This window comes from Eumetopias jubatus, unplaced genomic scaffold (assembly GCF_037043125.1).
Source record: "Eumetopias jubatus isolate StellerSeaLion01/CBP00866 unplaced genomic scaffold, mEumJub1_p1.0 scaffold_114, whole genome shotgun sequence".
Taxonomy (NCBI): domain Eukaryota; kingdom Metazoa; phylum Chordata; class Mammalia; order Carnivora; family Otariidae; genus Eumetopias; species Eumetopias jubatus.
The window spans coordinates 380,662-398,961 of record NW_028274920.1 but is presented as its reverse complement, the minus strand read 5'-3'; the positions used below and the strand labels follow the sequence as shown (position 1 = coordinate 398,961).

At 55.6% G+C, this 18,300-nt stretch overlaps 1 protein-coding gene across 1 annotated transcript in view; it reads left to right on the top strand.

Moving 5' to 3' along the window:
* LOC114203734 (putative phospholipid-transporting ATPase IIB) overlaps positions 1 to 1,978 on the top strand; it is a 55,889-nt gene extending 53,911 nt beyond the window's left edge. The window contains exon 7 of the transcript XR_015767501.1: positions 1,888 to 1,978. The gene's annotated coding sequence lies outside the window, so the exon portion shown is untranslated. The remainder of the gene's footprint in view (positions 1 to 1,887) is intronic.
* Positions 1,979 to 18,300: the final 16,322 nt, after the last annotated feature.

Genomic DNA, 18,300 nt, shown 5'->3' with positions numbered 1-18,300 from the left:
AGGGAAGCATGGACAGACAGACGCTGGCAACTACAGAAGAAGGGGGACAAGGCACCAGTGACACAACGGGAGGGGTCCTGCACACCCCAGAGACAGGGAGGAGGAAAGGGGGAAAGAGCCAAAGAAGTGTTTAAAGACATAATGGCTGATGATTTCAATAGAGATTGAAGGCGGTGCCATGCAGACCTTCAGCCAGGTGAAAGATACTGAACAAGCACCAAAACACCAAGCAGGAATATTAAAAGAAAATGTCACCTAAGAAAATAAAAACGAAGATGTGAACAGCAAGGACAAAGAGAAAAAAAGGAAAGTAAAAGAAGACGTTTCCACAGCCCCACAAATAAACAGCCGACAGAGTTCCTGTTGGGCAGCTTGGCGTCACTCACACGGAAGGGCCGCCATCGAAGACGGACGGGCACTGCGCCGTCCGCGAAGGGTGATGACAATGAGGAGAGACCTGTGGGCGACGCTGGAGAACTATCGATGGCATGAAGCAACACTCGTAACTTTGTGCGGGGCTGAGAACGTATCAGCATTAAACGCACAACAGCAGGTGCAGGAGCAGACGGGGTGGGGGGCACAGCCCCCGGGGCGGGAGCTCAGAGAGCGCTTGGTGACTTCAGCTTCCACCTTCTGAGGTGGTGTGTGGTCCTGCAAGCCTGACCAATACAGGAATTGCCTCCTAGACGTGGGGATGCTGCTGTCACAAAGACCCCAGTCCTTTGGCTGGCAGAGGCTGGGAAAACGAGGAGGCATTTATCACGGACGCTGAGTGCGGACAGCCTATATTATGTGCGTGCCAAACAACGGGCAGAACTGTCGCCTGGGATGGCTCGAAGTTGGAAAATGCAGCTAATGAACTTTAGTCAAACCGAGGGGTACGACCCCTTTGAAAGACTGAAGGCGATGCCATGCAGACCTTCAGCCAGGTGAAAGGACTCGGGGCATCTGAAGGTCCCACAGAAATCGGACCCTCTAAAGCACAGGGAGCCATGGGTGTGGGTTTGGGAGCAGATGCTGTCTCTCTGCTCCTTGGCTCTTTGCATGGAGAGGATCCAGGACGTGGACCTGAGGCTACAGTCAAATGAGACCTGGGTCCTGGGGAGGTCGAGTGTGTTTTACATGTGGGGGAACAAGGACAATGTGGGGCCAGCAGATGGACTGTGTTGGATTGGAAATGTGGCCACAGAGTCCCCCTCCCCATCTCTGTGCCCTGTCACTGTGTTTCTTGGGTGTCCCTTTCAGGCCCTGGCCTTGGCTCGAGATTTACTTTGGCCAATAGGACTGTAGCTGACAGGACATATGTGCAGACCCAAAAGCATTTGCATCCTGGGCTTGCCACGTTGCTCTCCTTGAGAACCCCATCATGGCCCCATGCGGCCCTTGGATGATGAGAGGCATACGGCCCAGGGACCTGTGTCCCCTGCTGGTCAGCCTGCCCGCCCCAGAACACAAGGGAGGCCTCGCAGGTCACCCAAGCAAGTGACCTGCTGCTGGTACAGAGATCGAAAAGCCACAACAGCCCAGAGCAGCCGGGCCAAGCCCACACTCATGAGCCAGATGCACAGCTGGTGTTTTAAACTCCTAGATTTGGGGGGCTTGTTATCCAGCAACAGCTGACTGATAAAACCCTTATTTCACAGCATCCACAGAAACCAGTTCCAGGGAGACCGTGGAGCCAAAAATGAGAGACCAAAAAAGTTTTCTACCAGGTAATACAGGAAACGATATTTAGGATCTCAAGATAGTATGACATTAGGATGTATGTACAGTCTTAGGATGCACAACCGCTAACCTACGGGCAAAGACTGACACGGTGGATTGTCTTAGAATTAAGGCCTTTCGTTATCTATTTTTTTTTAAAGATTTTATTTATTTATTTGACAGAGAGAGACACAGCGAGAGCATGTGCACAAGCAGGGGGAGTGGGAGAGGGAGAAGCAGGCTTCCCGCCGAGCAAGGAGCCGGATGTGGGGCTCGATCCCAGGACCCTGGGATCATGACCTGAGCCGAAGGCAGACGCTTAACGACTGAGCCACCCAGGCGCCCAAGGCCTCTCATTATTTAGAAGACATCATTAAGAAAGAGAAGTTACAGCGTGGAGGGAGTTCTGCAACACCCCCCCACACACCTCCCACACCCCCGGCAAGGGGTAGACAGTCCGCCGTTAGAATGGTGGGAAACCTTCCGGCTAACGGTGAACATGTCCGCCAGCCCCGTGACCTGGCCGTCCCTCAGCCTGTGCCCACGGAGAGGGCCATGTGCAAGCACATTCACAGCAGCTTTATTTGAAATATCCAAGGGTGCCTGGGTGGCTCAGTTGGTTAAGCAACTGCCTTCGGCTCCGGTCATGATCCCGGAGTCCCGGGATCGAGTCCCACATCAGGCTCCCTGCTCAGCGGGGAGTCTGCTTCTCCCTCTGACCCTCTTCCCTCTCATGCTCTCTGTCTCTCATTCTCTCTCTCAAATAAATAAATAAATAAAATCTTGAAATATCCAAAAGCAGGGAACAACCCGACTGTCCACGGAGAGTAAAGTGGATCGTAGAGGTCTGGATTGCACAGGCTGGAACAGTAAATGGTAACAGAGTCACAGCGGCAGCTTCGTGCGGTGCCCAGGACCGTCCCCGGTGTGAGCATACAACGAGCCGTTGGGACGTCCGCGCACGTGGGTGATGAGCTGCCATGTGCAGGGCAGGGGCGTCCCGGGGCTCGGGGCTGGCAGGCGACGGGAGGACGGCTTCTGGATGTTGACCACACTGTTCCTCGCATGGCGTGGGGGCTCCACGGCACGTGGGAACGAGACCCGGAGCGGTGCGTTGGTGCATTGTGCACTTTTCTGCAGGCATGTGACACTGCAGTAAAAGTTAAAAAGTAAAAACGCACAGACAAGGGCAACACCATCGTAAGCCCCCAGTGATGCACACTCTCCGAGAATTTGTCAAGGCGATCAAGCGTCCTAGAACGTAACGGGCCTCTCCTTCCATGACATTGCTCCCGAGAACGTCCCCAAGTGAGGAACCACATGCGTATCCTAAAGTTGCGGGAAGTGTGAATGGGAGAACATACCACAAGGCACATAGCATTTCCTGCAACTGGTCAGAGATCCACCCACAGAGCCTGCACCCCAGCCAGTGACCCTGTGCCCCGGGGCCCCCATCGCTGTGCCTGGTCCTGCCCAGAGAGGCCGGACAAACCCTCCCTGGCGGGCAGGGCTGCCTTCTCCCCACCTTGGCCCCCCGCTGCCCCTGCAGGACGGTAACTGTGCCCACCTGCCCCCCCCACCCCAGGCTGCCAGAGGGGAAAGGAGGTGCTTCTCTGCTGAGATGTGCCAGCTTGTGGCTTTTCCTGCCAGAGAGCCGAGTGCGGACCTCCCACCCCTCCCGGGACCCCTGTGGTGCAGCTTTGTTTGCGTGTCAAATTGTACTTGAGGATGCAGAACATCCTAAAACACATTTCAGAAAAATAAGAAGCTTAAATCATACTTAAATGAACATTTTGAATCAAACAGTCCATTAAAACATTATTAAAGTTTTGGCACTTGGAACGAGCTTCAATTTCTGGACATTAAAGTTCTGTGAATTGCAGAATGCTTCGTGCAGAGGTGAGCGGACCCAGAGTCCCTGCTTTGTTGTCTGGGCTGTGTGGTCCCAGGCAGGTCACCTCCTTCCGGACGCCTACTGACTTCCTGTCTCCCAGTGGGGCCTGACCCCAGGCTGGGCTCCCCAGGGGCCCTCGCACGTTTGTGTGAGGGCTGGTGTTTCCGCGTGAGTGTCCTGGCAGACGTGTGGCTTGGGAGGGAGGCGGTGGTGCAGAAGGACCTTCCAGCAGGCCGGGCTGGGGATGCAGCTTCTCCTCCCAAAGGCCTGGCAAGGGCTCCAGGGTGCAAGGAGGCCTCGGGAAGGGCTGCTCAGAACAAGTCCCAGCTCAAACCTGAGAGCTTCGCGCCCGTATACGCTTCCTGCGGATCTGTGTGCGGATCCACGCTCCTTCGGTGCTGAGGACAGTGGGACACAGAGCCCGTCGTCGTCATGCGGGGAGTCAGCAGGGACTGGTGTGAACAGCCGGGGGTCATTTTGCCTTTGTGAAGCAGAACCAGGGACGTAAAAGGAACAGAGCGTCTCAGGATTTCGGGGTGATCCTCACAGGGCAGGTGAGTCTGCATCCACACGGCCCCTCCTACGTCCTCTCCAGGGAGCTGGACGGGGCTGAGGTCTCGCATGCTTGCCGCCGGGTGAGCCACGGAGCCCACCACACACCTTCCTGCCTGGCAAGCTGCAGCCCAGCTCCCGTGCCCGGCCGCCAGCCCCCTGGGGCCACCGTAACAACGTCCCACAGATGTTCGTCTCTCTCCCTCACATCTGGAGGCCAGGAGTCCATTCACGGAGCCAAAGTCAGGATGGTGGCAGGAAGGCGAGCGCCTGGAGGCCCTCCCAGCCTTGGCGCTGCCCGCCTCTGCAGCCTGGGCCAGTCACTCTGGTCTCCACCCCTGTGGTCACGCGGCCCTACCCTGCACCTGTGTCACCTCTCCCCTGGCCTCTCTCGGACCAAGACACGCGGGACTGCACTTACGGCCCATCCTGATAATCCAGGATGGTCTCTCAGAATCTTTAACTTAATCCCAACCACAAAGCCCTTTCTCCAAACACGAGGTCTCACTGATGGTTCCAGGGATTAGGGCATGCCTGGCTTTGGTGGCCAATGTTCAGTGTACAGCAGGCAGCTCTGAGTGGAGCGACGGAGGCACAGTAAGCTTCTCCCTCAATGGGCAGGCAGATGCCGTAATTCTGGAAACTTCCTTGCAACTTCAGGGCTGCCGAGGGGCCTGACTCCAGCCAGGGTGTTTCATTTCCATGGAAACGTCTTTAACCCTGATCAGCTTCTCCCTTTACTTTCATCTCATTCCTTTTAAACATTAGACTCAGAATGTGGGCCCCAGGGGGGTCCCTAAATATCACCTCTTTCATTGCCTTTTTCATAGACGAGGACACCGAGCCCTGGATGGGCTGGTGACCCTGTGCCAGCCTCCTCAGAACAGCCTCCTAACTCACTGAGTCAACAGAAACCGAGCAGGACTCTCGGCTGGGTGTTCTGGCATGTTCCGGGCACATGTTCCAGCATGTTCCGGATGCTGGGCACACAGCTGGGGATGGGTGGAGCACCCCCGTTTCCACTCTGCAAGGAGATGAGAAATCTGCAGATGGCGGCAAGGACAGTGGAGAGGACCCCCACCCCCACAGGCTGTGACCCAGATGGGCCCTCCCCAGGATGCAGTGTCTCTGGCAGGCCTGGTGGGAGAGTTTCTAAGCTGGGTTGGAAGAGGGAGCAGCCCCTCCTGGCCTCTCTCCCTCCCCACCCCCTGCATCGTTATTTGCCTCTGTCCATGGGCATTTCCCAAGGACCTTCTGGGCACCTTTGGGATGGCCGAGGGTGGTCACACGCTCATGGCCCTGGAGACGCACTCACACGCAGGCAGGCCACCTACCCCTCCACCAGCCTGGCTGACCGGCTTGCTTCTGGGGGTGCCCTGCTTCACACGCTCTCCCACATAACCTGTGACGGACACCATGGGTTCCCACGCTGGCCCCGTGGCAGGTCTGGGCATGGACATCCCCTTCCCCGGGGAGAGAGGGAGACTGGGGCTCCCTGCCAGCCCAGGCCCAATGTGGCACAGCCGGAGGTGGCCTGTGGGTCTCTAGCGCCCCCACTGCTGCTGACGCCTGCCCTGGACAGGGACGGGGCGAGGGGTAGGGGGTGCTTCCTGACCCCCGGTCCTGCCCTCGGGACTGACACACACAGACTGACCCTCGCACGGGCGCAAATCCTGCAGTCATGCCTGGAGGCAGGAACCATCCGGTGGGCCTCGCACGTGAGCTTTGTTACTTAACTTCTCCAGAAGCAGGTCACTTGGAGGGGGACAGCTTTTCCACAACTCGGGAAATAAATATCTTTGCTTTGTAAAACCACTCTCGGGGCAAAGTCTGTGCTGGGCAGCTTAAAGAGGAAAAATAAGCTTAAGCCAAATACTTTCGTTTCAAGTGACAGGCAGCAGGAAGCACAATGCGTTATGTTTCCAGGACCGAGAGTTTTAATCCAAAGCCCTCCCCACATGGACATTTAAACTCCCGGAAAGGATCAGTCACTTCATCCCTGTCAAAACCATCAGGAGATTTTTTTTTTCTCCTTGAACATTTTAATGCTGAGTTTTGTCCCAAAGTAAATGTCGTTTGTCATCATGAGTAGCACAATCTGGCAGGACAACGGGGCTGGGGAGGGGGGCAGCCCCCCGTCCTGGGAGCGTGTCACAGAACATCACAGAGCTGCTAATCCCAGGGCTTATGAGGACCCGTCCGTGCTCTGGGCTGATTAGGATTTTGCCTCCCAGGGGCGCAGAGGCGCAGCCACGGTGGGTGGTGTGAGGCCTGGATTGCTGTTCCTCGGGTTCCAAGTCAAATGCAGCAGAGAGCCAGCGACCACGCTGTGGCCGTGCCCTGGGCAAGGTGGACGAAGCTATGAGGAGAGGTCCTCGGCGGCAGGACCGGGGATGGAGCCCCAGGCTGTTCTGGAGACCGTCCCCAATTTCAGACTTGACCCCCTGATACGCCCTCTGCACTTCTGGGGACTGTGAGCCCATCGTGGGTGGCCCTGCATCACCCACACGTGGGATTCTGACACACTCCCCTCTGTGCCTGCTGCAGGGGTGCTGTGGGCTGTTTGCTGGGTGCACTCACACTTGCACGACCTCTCTTAAGGCTCTGGTCCAAGCGGAGTGGACACAGGTCTCCCTCCTTGTGGGCAAGCAGCAGGTTCTGGAAGAACACACAGGCAGGAGGCACTGTGGGGGTTTGGGGAGAACACCATGGGCCACGTTACTACCATGCCCGCTCCTGTCCACAATCAGGCAGTGGTGAGTGCGGGTTTCTAGGTCGGACGCCGTTGAACACTGGCACGTTCCCACGGCTCAGCCTCCACAAGACAGCAGCCTTTACCACGTGTGCCGGGCACTAATGATGGCGCCCAGTGACGCGCCCCACTGGCCCCCGAGAGAGGGGCCATGTCCCTCCGTCTCCCTCCGCTCTGCAGGCAGGGGTCCACTTCCCGAGCTTCAGCAAGAGAACCAACGGACACAGCTGTGAAACTCTTGGCCAATCACACTTGGTTCTCTGCTGTTTCCAATTTTCCTCTCAGTATTTTATGTATGCTTTTAATCCTTTAAAATTAAAAAAAAATTTAATTTGATGAGTGATCTATTAAACATTTTTGATCACCCACACATCAGTAAAAAGCATCTGAGCAAATTCCCCCAAATATATGTAATCTATTTAATTAAAAATACATGATTCACTGCACTAAAATATTAAATATTAAATACACTACAAAATATATGTGAAAATGAAAAATGAGATAAAATGAAATAAACATTTCAAAATGTTCATTTATTCTTAAAAAATATTTTGCCCTCAATGTAGCATTACAAATAATTTAGGATTAATCATTTTAACAGTCTTTAGGGAGGCCGGTGGGAATGAATCCGCTCGGTCGCTTCCAGCCCCTCGGTCTGGCACACTGGAGCCCGGCGACCCAAGGCTCCATCCGCGACGTGGCTCACCCACGATGTGGCTGCCACAGCAGAAGAGACCACCCCAGAAGAATATGTAACTTCCACGCGAGGAGGGCACCCTCTGCTGTGCTCCCCAGTCATGACCTTGTTCGAGTCCACCCCTAGCTGCACACAAGCCGGTGCTGAGACTCCGTCCTCCTGGGAACCGGCAGTGGTCCTGCAAACCAGCTCAAAAGAGTTGCATTTGTGGATCTTTAACGAACGGGTTCAAAACTCACTGGGACTTTTTACCGGGAAGACCTTTTTTTTGACAGATTAGGAAAAAATGGTTTCTACATTTTGGAAACGAGCAGATATGAGAACTGCTCTAGGTGACAAATTGAACAGGCTTTGGCAACAAAGTCACAGGACATTAAATCAAGTATGAGTTTTCAGAGCACATCACAGGCTTTTTTTAAAGGACAGGTGTTTTCTCACCGATTACTAAAAACATCACTTCCACCTGGAAAGAACAGGTTACATAAGTTCTTTTGCTTCTTACTAAAAATACAGGCTAGCCCTCCACCTCCAGGCCTGAGTAGAATGGTGTGATCATTAGCCTACTTGCTCTTCTGCCGCAGCCTGTGAGCAGCTTGTCGGAGCAGGCCAGGCTCAGCAGCAACATCTTCCTGTGGCCCCTTGGGCTCCTGTTACTGATGCTACCTTCTGGTTGTGGGGTTGTGTGTGGGCGTGCATGTGTGTGTGCCTACGTGTGTGTGCATGTGTGCAGGTATGTGCATGTGTGCGTGCGGGTGTGTGCCTGAGTGTGCATGTGTGTGCATCTGTGGTGTGTGTAGTTGTGTGCATGCCTGTGTGTGCGTATAAGTGTGTATGCATGTGTGTGCATGTGTGGGCGTGCATGTGTGTTCCCACACGTGTGTGTGCATGCATCTGTGCACGTGTGTGTGCGTGTGTGCGCATGTGCGTGTATGTATGTGCCTTGCCGGTATGTGTGTGTGTGTGCGTGTAGTTGTGTGCATGCGTGTGTGTCTCTGTGCATGTGTGTGCATATAGGTGTGTGTGCACGAGTGTATGCATTCACCTGTGCAGGTGTGTGTATAGGTGTGTGTGTGCATGTGTGTGCATGCATGTGTGTCTCTGTGCATGTGTGTGTGCATCTATGCAGGTGTGTGCGTTCATGTGTGTGCAGGTGCACATGAAATATGTAGACACGTGGGCACATGTGCCTTTGTGCTGTGTGTGGCTTCATGATGCATGTGTGCACTCAGGTGCACTCGGGTGCACAACTTTTAAAGCACATATCCACTTTGTGAGGGTTGATTTGTTAAAATGAACAATCATCTGTAACCACACTGTGGGGCACAGGTAGCCTGAACTCCAGCTGTCCCAGATTGAAGGGATCCCCTCCAAGCTCTTGAGCCCCACTCTGCCTCTCCCTGTAGAACAAGAAGCCTCATGGCCAAAGCGTTGTTTCCACCCAGATCCCACACGCTGCCCTTGTAGACCACACCCCGGGTCTCTAGGCCCTGGGATTTCCTGCCAGCCTTCCTAGGAGAGCCACCAAGGCCTGGTGGGCCTCCCCAGGGCAGACCCAGTCACCAGCGTGTGTTCCAGGCTTACGGCAGGCAAAGGGGTGGCTCTTTTTCAAAATGTGGTGAACGGGGCTTGGCTGGGAGGTCCGGGTCATCCACCCCAGGGTGGGACAGTGCTGGGGATGGGACAGAAAGGGCGTTGGGAGGCTCGAGGCTGCCATGGGCCTGCCACCACAAATCCCGCTGTGCCCAGAGAGACACAGGGAGCGGGGCTTTTTTATGCAAAATGAAAGAGGCTCCTCTCTGGGCCGAGCCTGCAGGGTGCAGCTCTCTGGGGTCCTTGCCTGGGAGCGGCAGGAACAGCCCACGATGTGCCATGGCCCAGGGCGAGGGCCCTGCTTCCCACCCCCTGCAGCACAGAAATCCTGCGTGTCTCCAGCCCTGGGTGTGTCAGTGGCCTAGTGCCACCCCAAGGCCAGTCACCTGCCCTCTTGGTGTTGGGTCTCCAGGTATCTGTGGAGAGAAGTCCAGAGTTTCTCCCACACCCCAGCGATCATTTTGGGGGCTTCCCCCGGTGCCCACACCTCACATGGAGGCCTGAGCCCCTTCTCTTTTTCCCACCTGCCCTTCGCTGTCCCCAGCGAGCCACTATACTGCTGTTTTACACCCCGTGGTTTCGACTCAGCTCACAGCTGCCTCCTGCATCTCAGTCTCTTTGGTCCTCTTCCCTCCCCCGGGCCTGCAGCGTCCAGAGGGGTCGGGGACGCCCCCCGTCTGTGGGTCTAGGGACACTCGGGCTCCCCACGGAGGATAGCTCCGTGGGCATCGGTTCTCACTCAGCAGCGGGTCTCCTCCTGGACAGTGACGGCGACGTCCTCTGCTCACGGGCGTCGGTGGTCTCTGGTGCTGCCCCGGACACGGGCACGTCCTCTCTCCCGTCTCCTTCGAGGCCCCTCTTCTGTGTGAGGATCCTGTGTTTCGGTTTTGCTCGAGCCTCCGTTTGCAGCTTCCATGCTTTTCATCTTCGGTTGTTTCTGTCATGGGCTGGATCATGTCCCCAAATCCTGATGCTGAAGCTCTGACCCCCAGCACCTCGGGAGGTGGCAGTAATGGGGAGACAGCGTCTTTAATACAGAGGTGATTAAGGTAAAACGAGGCCATGGCGTGGCCTGACCCAGTAGGACGGGTGTCCTCTGAAAGGAGGAGAGAGGACACACACACACGTGAGGGCACAGGGAGAGACAGTGTCCACACGCCCAGGAGAGAGGCCTCGGGAGGAGCCAGCCCTGCTGATTGAGCCCCACAGCCCCTGGCGCTTTGTTCCGGCGGCCCGCGCAAACTCATGTTCTGGAAAGTCCTGGAAAGTTCATCATTGTCTCTGAGCATTGCCTCTTATTCTCCCCTCGGCGCCTACATCGGATCATCTCTTTCTATTTTTCCTGTCTTTTGATGGCCCGTGATTTAAACAATCTCTGACCTTTCTGTGCTGTTTTCTGGGTAACACTCCCGTCTCTGTGTTCTAGCTCACCGATTTGCTTCCACTCTCTCATCTGTTCCTAGCCCTCCCCTCGAGTTTCTAATTTCTGTGATATTTTTCACTTCTCATGTTTCCAAATGACTTCTTTAAAATTTTTGTTTGTTCTTTATTTGTGTTGCCTTTGATCTTATTATCACTGACCTCTAGTTCTTGGGGACACAAGTCCTGTTGTTTCTTACTTGAACGACTCTCACTGTAAGCTCATCTTCTAGTTTGGAGAAATGTCCTTAAAGGAATGCGTACATTTTTTTCCTTCCTAGGCACCAAGGATTCCAATCCCATGACACAACTTTTATTATAATTTCTTAGCCTGAGACCCACGCACCAAGAACGAGTAGACGTTTACACTCCACACGGTCACATGTCGTATGCCCAGAGTTTCTATTTCTTCCGTGAGCCTTTTCATTTTGATCTCCAGGAAGGTGGAAAACTTCCTTGCTCATTTCTGGGAGCAGCGGGTAAAACTTCTCTAGTTCTGGTTCATGGATGAGGTGGCCCTTCGGGCTCCCCCCTGAAATGGGAGGTCATTGCCCTGGCGAATGCAGGCCCATGGCTCCGTCTCTTCTCTGATTACGCATGAACCTGTCACCACGTCTGTCTTCTGTCCCTCGCTCCCTGAGGGCTGACCCAGCATCAGCTGCCGTGACTACTCTGGCTTTGACTTCTCATTTATTTTGGACACTATAAAGTTGTCCGGCCTTTTTCTGAACAAGTCTGCATAGTTAAAATTGTATGATTATTGTTGTCTATTCTTAGCGCAGTTGCCCTAGAAAGTAGAGCCTGAGGCAAAGGCTTCTGTGCTGACATTTTTCCTGGGGATTACAATCTCAGAGAAGAGGGTACACGGGCGGGAAGGCCGGACAACAGATATCAAGGAGGTCACTGCGTCACTGGCCAATTCTCTGTCTTCAGGGAGACGACGTGCAGCTCCCGGAACCCAGTCCCGTCTGGCGGGGAAAGGACGACGACGGGACTGATCTGCCAGGTCCTTTCGCCCACAGGTGCTTCATCTTTCATACTTGCGGGGTGCGTGTGCAAGGGTGATGATGTAGCTGATGCATCTCATCCCTCAGAGGCAATGAGACAGCCCTGGGGAAGCAGGCAAGAGGTCTCCACCGTGACCTCGAGGAAAGGCTCTCTGGGTATTTACGCATGGCACACAGCCCTGGAAACAGCCACCCTGGTGGACTCATAGGGCCCGTGGTGGCTGTAGGATCGGCCAGCATTGGCAGAGCTGCTCCCGCCGGGCGACCTGACGAGATCCACAAGTGAGTCCATCCCAGGGCATGCCATGCACGTTTGGCCCAGGGACAGATGCCCTGACTTACTTCCTGAGAGGGCAGTGCAGCATGATCCTTCATGATGTTATCTAGCTGCCGTCTACTAAAAGGTTAGAACACAGGTTGTCCAGCCAAGCAGTGGTCCCTGCTACCGGCCCCACGGCTGAAATCATACTCCTTCCTCCATCCCCCTTTCGGGCTGGTCTCTCCCAGCTCGAAGCTTGGCTGGTCTGATGTGTTTGTCCCGCGGTTGCCTTGCCTCTGATGGGCCATGGGTGCTGCCATTGTCCACTTAGAGTTTACCACTTGGCATGGACGTGGAAGTGTCCCAGTGAACCTCCAGTTCCAGACATTTCTGTCCCGTCCCTAGTGAGTATGAGCATGCCTCGCCCTTCATGGAGTTGGGGTTGACTACCTAGCAGTACAGTAAGTCGGCTCCCCGAGTGCTCGACCGCAGGCATGGGAAGCCTGACGTAGCCGAATGTAACCGTGGCTTCCAGTGTGGTGGAGACGTAGGCAGAAACGTCCCCCCAAGCAGGGACCGGGATACCCCAGCCCGCAGAGCCGGTATGTGCAGTGAGAGGAAGCACCGATCGTGCTGGGGCTCACGGGAACAGCGGCGACAGGGTGAGCATGCTCTGTTCTGCGGCTCCTGGAGCTTGTATTCAAGGTGCTGGGGACCCAGGGCCACTCACGGACCATCGCTTCAGCACAAACCGTGCGTCCTGGGGGACAGTGACTGAATCCTGCGGGATTCTGGCCCAGCGTGGGCACCTTAGCTCAGCCATTAACACGCCTTCCCACCCTCCTTACTAGGTCGCTGCTTCTGGGTGATGGGGTGAGGGTAACAGCTGTGAAGCCAGGATCATGTGCCGACGTTCATACCTTCTTTACTTTGAAATAGGTCTCTTGGTAGAAAACAATGTTGTGTGGAATCCTGTTTGATGGTCTCATAGAGCACAATACACTGCTTAAAAACGTAGCTGCTTCAAACCATGATTTATAATTTTTTTTCACCCTTTGGGGGGTGGCAGGCCCCGCGTGGCCTTCATGTGGTTGCAGTCATACGGTGGCTAAGGCTGGCACCATCTGAGCCCTCTTCCCTGGGCCGGAAGGCTGTGAGAACTGGGGCTGCAGATGCCTCTTTCTCTGTGTTCGGCCCCGACATGGGGCTAGCTTGCGGTTCCTCACAACACGGCCGTCCGGGATGGTGGGACTTCCTACATGTTGGCTGGCTTCCCGAGAGCAAGTATTCCAAGAGAGAAAAACTGGAAGCCACTTGAGGCCTAGCCCCAGAAACTAGCACAGCATCCCCTCTGTTCTATTCTGTTGGTCAAAGAACCCACCTAGTTTCAAGGAGAAGGAGCATGGATGTCACATTTTCAAAGAATTTGCAGCCATCTTTATCTTCCGCGGACAGTACGTCAATAGATTGGGAACTCCCTAAGCACTGGGGTGCTGGGAGACAAGGCAGGGAAGCCCATGCTGAAGGATCTATCAACTTCTGTAAGGACGAATAACTTTTCTTCGGAGGTGGAAGGGGTTTGAGGTCACTGGTCTGCCCCACCGCTCTTCTCCTGCCAGCCTTCCATCCACGCTCTTTCCCAGGCAGCCAGGAGGGTGCCCAGTGAACCGGAGGGGCGTCCTTTCCTCCAGGCGTGCTGCACCCTGGAAGTGTGGTCCCGCTGGTCAGCATGCTGCCGCTCGCCTCCTGCCTTCAGGGGTCTGGAGCTGAGGAGCCAGCCCTGGTCCGTGTCACGTGGCGGGGATGAGTACCCCACTCTCCTGCGGTCTCTTACCCTGTCCCACGCAGGGGGGACACTGGTGGACACTGGTGGGCACTGGTGGTTTCTGAAGTGTCAGTGTCCCTCTTGTCCACCTGGCCCCGGTGAGTGAGTGTCTTAGAGCGTCTCCTCCATTGGGTGGAGGGGAGAGAGGTGGGGGACCTCTTCTCCCGAACAGTGTCGTCCTGATAAGGCAGAGCCTTCTAGGACTTCTGCCCACCCTGATCCTTTCCCCACATGGACAGGGGTTGGCAGGGACAGGCAGCAGGTTTTAGTTTTGGCCACTGTCTTCAGAACGTGTGTGTGCCTGTGTGGTTGGTTCGTGGGGGGAGCGGTGCATTCTCTCAGCCTGGCGTCTCAGCTGCCATCAGGCCCACAGCCCTGTTCAGCCGTGTGCTACCGTATATAAAGTGCTCTGCAAACACACTTCAAACTTCCCCAGCTTCATCCAGACTGCCACCTCCGTGCCCCTCTGTGGAAACTCGCAGCATGGAGCCGTGGGCCCACTAGCATTAGACACGGTGGCAATTTGCCTAGCTCCTGAGTTTGTCGTATTCTTAGTGCAACCAAGCACCTTTAATTTGCATTTTGGGAGGTTTGACTGCTGTGAGAGTCAGCCTGTCCAGCAGCCCAGGGCAGGCGGCTGTGGGGACGTGCTTCTTCTCCACTGCGGTTTTGTGATTTGGACCATCTGTCTATGAGTGGGTCACCAAGCACGGCGCAGAGGGACTGACCTCAGGCTGGTCTGGATGTTGGGTTGGTTGGGGGGAAGGAAGCTGCGTCTGCAACACACCTACTAGGTGCTACTGCTCTGATTTTGCTCACACTGCCTAGTGTTAGACCCCTGGCTCCCCATCTTGGTGGGGGGCTGGCAGGTGCAGTGCACCCGAGAGCTTTCGATGATTTGCTTTGTTGCCTTGCCTTTGTTCATGGGTCTGCAAGCTCCTCAGCTCCCCACTGGCCTGGGATAGCATGTGTGAAGGACCCGACAGAGGCAGTGGTGAAGGGGGCAATTGGGAGAGGGCTACAGACAGCCCTCAGAGCCCCATAATTTACATTTTAATGGCTTCTCAACACTTACATTCTTGAATTCCACCTTAAAGTTCTCATCAGAGGTCTTTGCCAGCAAGGGACTAAACCAATAAAGCTGAAAGGCTGTGCAGTTGCTGAAGGATGCCATGGATGAAACCCTAAGAAAATTGGGGTTCTAAGGAGATAGGACCCTCCCGTGGGAAGAGCTAAGCCATGCCTGCCCCCTCACACTCTTGCTATTGCACGAATATTCTGTGTGTTTAAATCCATCTCCACTGATGTTAATTTGAGGTTATTTATGTCAACAGAAAACTTGCCCATGACCCTAATTGAAACACAGCCACTGCAGGAGTCCACTGAGGAGCATTCGATCCACTTGGCAAAGCCAGGCATCCATAAGCACCCCTGCATCCAGCCGCGTAGCCTGGCGGATCCTCCCTCAGGTCAGGGATTTAGAAGCTCTGCTTTGCCCTCCCAGCCTCTTCCTGCTGGCCAAACAGGTGTGCAGGGTGGGGAGGTGGGGAGTCACTGAAACACAGACAGCAGTTCTCACTCTAGAGCCTCCGTGGAGGCGCCATGGGAAGAGGTGGGATTTCTGTTGCCACTTTCACTGGGAGGAGTCTTCCTGAGGTAGAAGGGCTCGCACTCCTGTGAGAGAGAAGGAAGAAGCCACACCTCTCTGCCTTACAGCAAACACTAGAGACCTTGCACGTATAAAGGTTTATGTGTGCCATGCTCTGCTGGCAGTGTGTGCGGGGGTGGTCCCAGAGATCCGGCCAGGAGCCCACACAAGGAGCAGCCTGTCTCTCTGTTTCTCTCCCCCTCTTTGTCTCTCCCTCTCAGTCTCATTCCCTTTCTCTGTTCCTCCTTTTCTGTTTCTTTCCCCCCTCTCTGTCTTGGGCCCCGTCCCCCCCTCTGTCTCGGGCCCCATCACCCCCCTCTGTCTCAGGCTCCGTCCCCCTCTCTGGCTCTGCCTCCGTCCCCCTCCCTGTCTCGAGCTCTGTCCCCCTCTCCAGCTTGGGCTCTGTCACCCTCTCCATCTCGGGCCCCATCCCCCCCTCTGTCTCGGGCTCCGTCCCCCTCTCTGGCTCGGGCTCCGCTCTCTCTCCCTGTTGGCAGTGGCGCATCGGCTCCAGAGCCTGCTGTCTGAACTGGGAGATGCAGTCAAGGGCAGCTGTGACTCACTTGCTTTTTCATGTGAAGGGCCGAGAGGACATAGGTCAGTGATTCCAGTTCCCTGGGAATGATAACAACACTCTGGACGAAACCCAGGCCCCCATCCACAAGCAGACCCTGGAGTACAACCATGCCTGTAACAGACTAAAAGCAGGGAGCCCCACCAGGGAAGCCAGTGTCCCGGCAGGTGACAGCAGGACTTCTGCTCACCCCCAGCATGTTTATCCTTTGGGGTCAGAGCCACGGCTGCCATGCGTGGTTTGAGCCCAACTTCCCAGCATGGGGGTAACTTTCCGTGTCCACCATAAGGACGGCTTTTGCTGTCCCCCAGCCCCTCATACCCACAGAGCAGTCTGCTGGCTGTTGTCGGGGGTGTGCCCGGCTAAACGGGAATGCAGAGCGGGGCAGCATGCGGTTCCAGGACAGGCTCAGGACGCAGGGCAGCTGTAGAGTGTGGGTCAGTTTGCCAGCTCCACAGGAGAAAGCATCTGTGAGTCCTGGTGGGCGGCAGCGCTGTTAATGGGCATGCTTCTCTCTCTCTCCTCTTCCCGCACATCTGTCTTGGAGGCTCCATGCATGCTCACCTCTCCTTCTGGAGCACATTTCCAGCCAGGCAGGGGCACCTCAGAAGCCCAGCTGGCTAGTGCTTTGCCTCTGTGCAGGTGCAGCCTCACCTCCTCCCACCCCCGTCCCAGTCACGGGCCAGGGACGTGGCTCGTGACGGGTTAGGAGCTGCTCCTTCAGCCAGGGGGTTACGAGAGGAGCCGCCTTGATTGCCTCGCCTAATAAAATAGCAACCAGGCAAGAAAGGTCAGGTGCACAGCTTTCGATTCCCACATCACAAGGGAGGAACCTACATCTGCAGCATTGAGTATATTTCCCTGACCAGGGCAGCTGGTGCGGGGACTGGTTTACTCACTTTCCGATTTTCACTCCACCACTCTGGCCATCATAGAATCTCCTTTGAGCTCAGCTGACCCAGCCCTGCCGCCCCCAAGGCCGTGCTTTATGACAAGACAGAGGCAGCTGTGCGGACCAGCCCCCGGCGGTCTGGTCCTGCCTCAGCATTTTGTGAAGGCGGTTTTAGCAGCAACGCTGGTTCCCTAGGCTGCCGACTTGTCCCCAGGTAGTGTCCTTGTGTTTTAGGCTGAGCGCAAGGGGTGGCTGAGATGACAATGCGAGCTTTCCCTGCAGAAAGCAGGCCCAGACTGGAGGCAAAGTCTTCCCACAGGCCTGCAGACACCCGCATGCCACACCAGACCTCTCTCCGTAGCAGGTGAGGGGACCTCTGTAGCCACGGGTGCTGGGTGCCACGTGCGGTCACGCCTTGGAGCCTGCGCTCCTCCGGAAGACTCAGACACAGTTGGCCACTGGGACTGCTTTCTGTGCAACTCTTTTCCTGACCCTGTTAGCCACCTGATATGGAGCCGGGAAGGCTCCTTGCCCCCACCTGCCATGCTCTGGCCGGAGATAATGAGGACACCCTCGACTCTTTGGTGGTGGGGTGTGAGTGACGATCAGGAAGGCCGGGCACTCTGAGGCTTCCTAGGGCTTGGTCTGACGTCATTCCAAGCAGATGATAATTACAAGCCTCTTCTCTCTCTGTATCCCCCAACAAGACACCATGGAGTTATTTATAAATGCGGGCCCCTGGGTGCACTCCTCACGGGAAGGACCGCAGTGACAGCAACTGAGAGGGTGGTGAACAGCGCACACACGGTGCTAATGAAGGGGAAGTGCAGGGAGCACAGTGTGTGGGGAATTCGAGGCAGGCTGGTCCTGCTTAGGGGGAGGAGCCCAGGCCTGCTCCAGGGCCCGGCCCAGCCGCTGTGGTCTGCAGTTTGGCTCTCAGAGATCTGCTAACATATGATAATACACCAGCAGACGTGGATTGTCTTGTGTGTCAAGGGCGGAGGCACGAGATGAGCTGCTTTTTTCCTCCCAGGGCTGGCAGGAACTGGAAATAATTGAAAGTTGTTAGGGTCCAACATGCTGTCCCAAAAACACTATCATTAATTCCCTAATGACTAACTGTGTCTTTCAGGAGGCAATGAAGGCATCTGAGGGGACGAGGGCCCCTGGAGAGGATGGGGAAGTGCGAGGCTGGCAGCCTGCAATCTCGGGGGTGGACTGAAGCTGCTCTGCCTGTACACCCACCCCCCCACTCTGGCCTTGGTAGCGGAGACCCCAGGGTCCTTCCATCCTCTCTGCCCACAGGGTCAAGGTGAGGGAGATAGCCACAGCCGTGTAGTCCGGACGTGATAAATCCTTGCAACCCCGGTCTCCGGGTCCCCGTCCTGCGGGATGCTCTGCCACTGTTCCTTCTTGCTCACTTCCCAGCACCGTGCTCCCTCACGCTGACTGTGAGATCCAGTCAGGGCTTCTGCCTCCTCCGACTT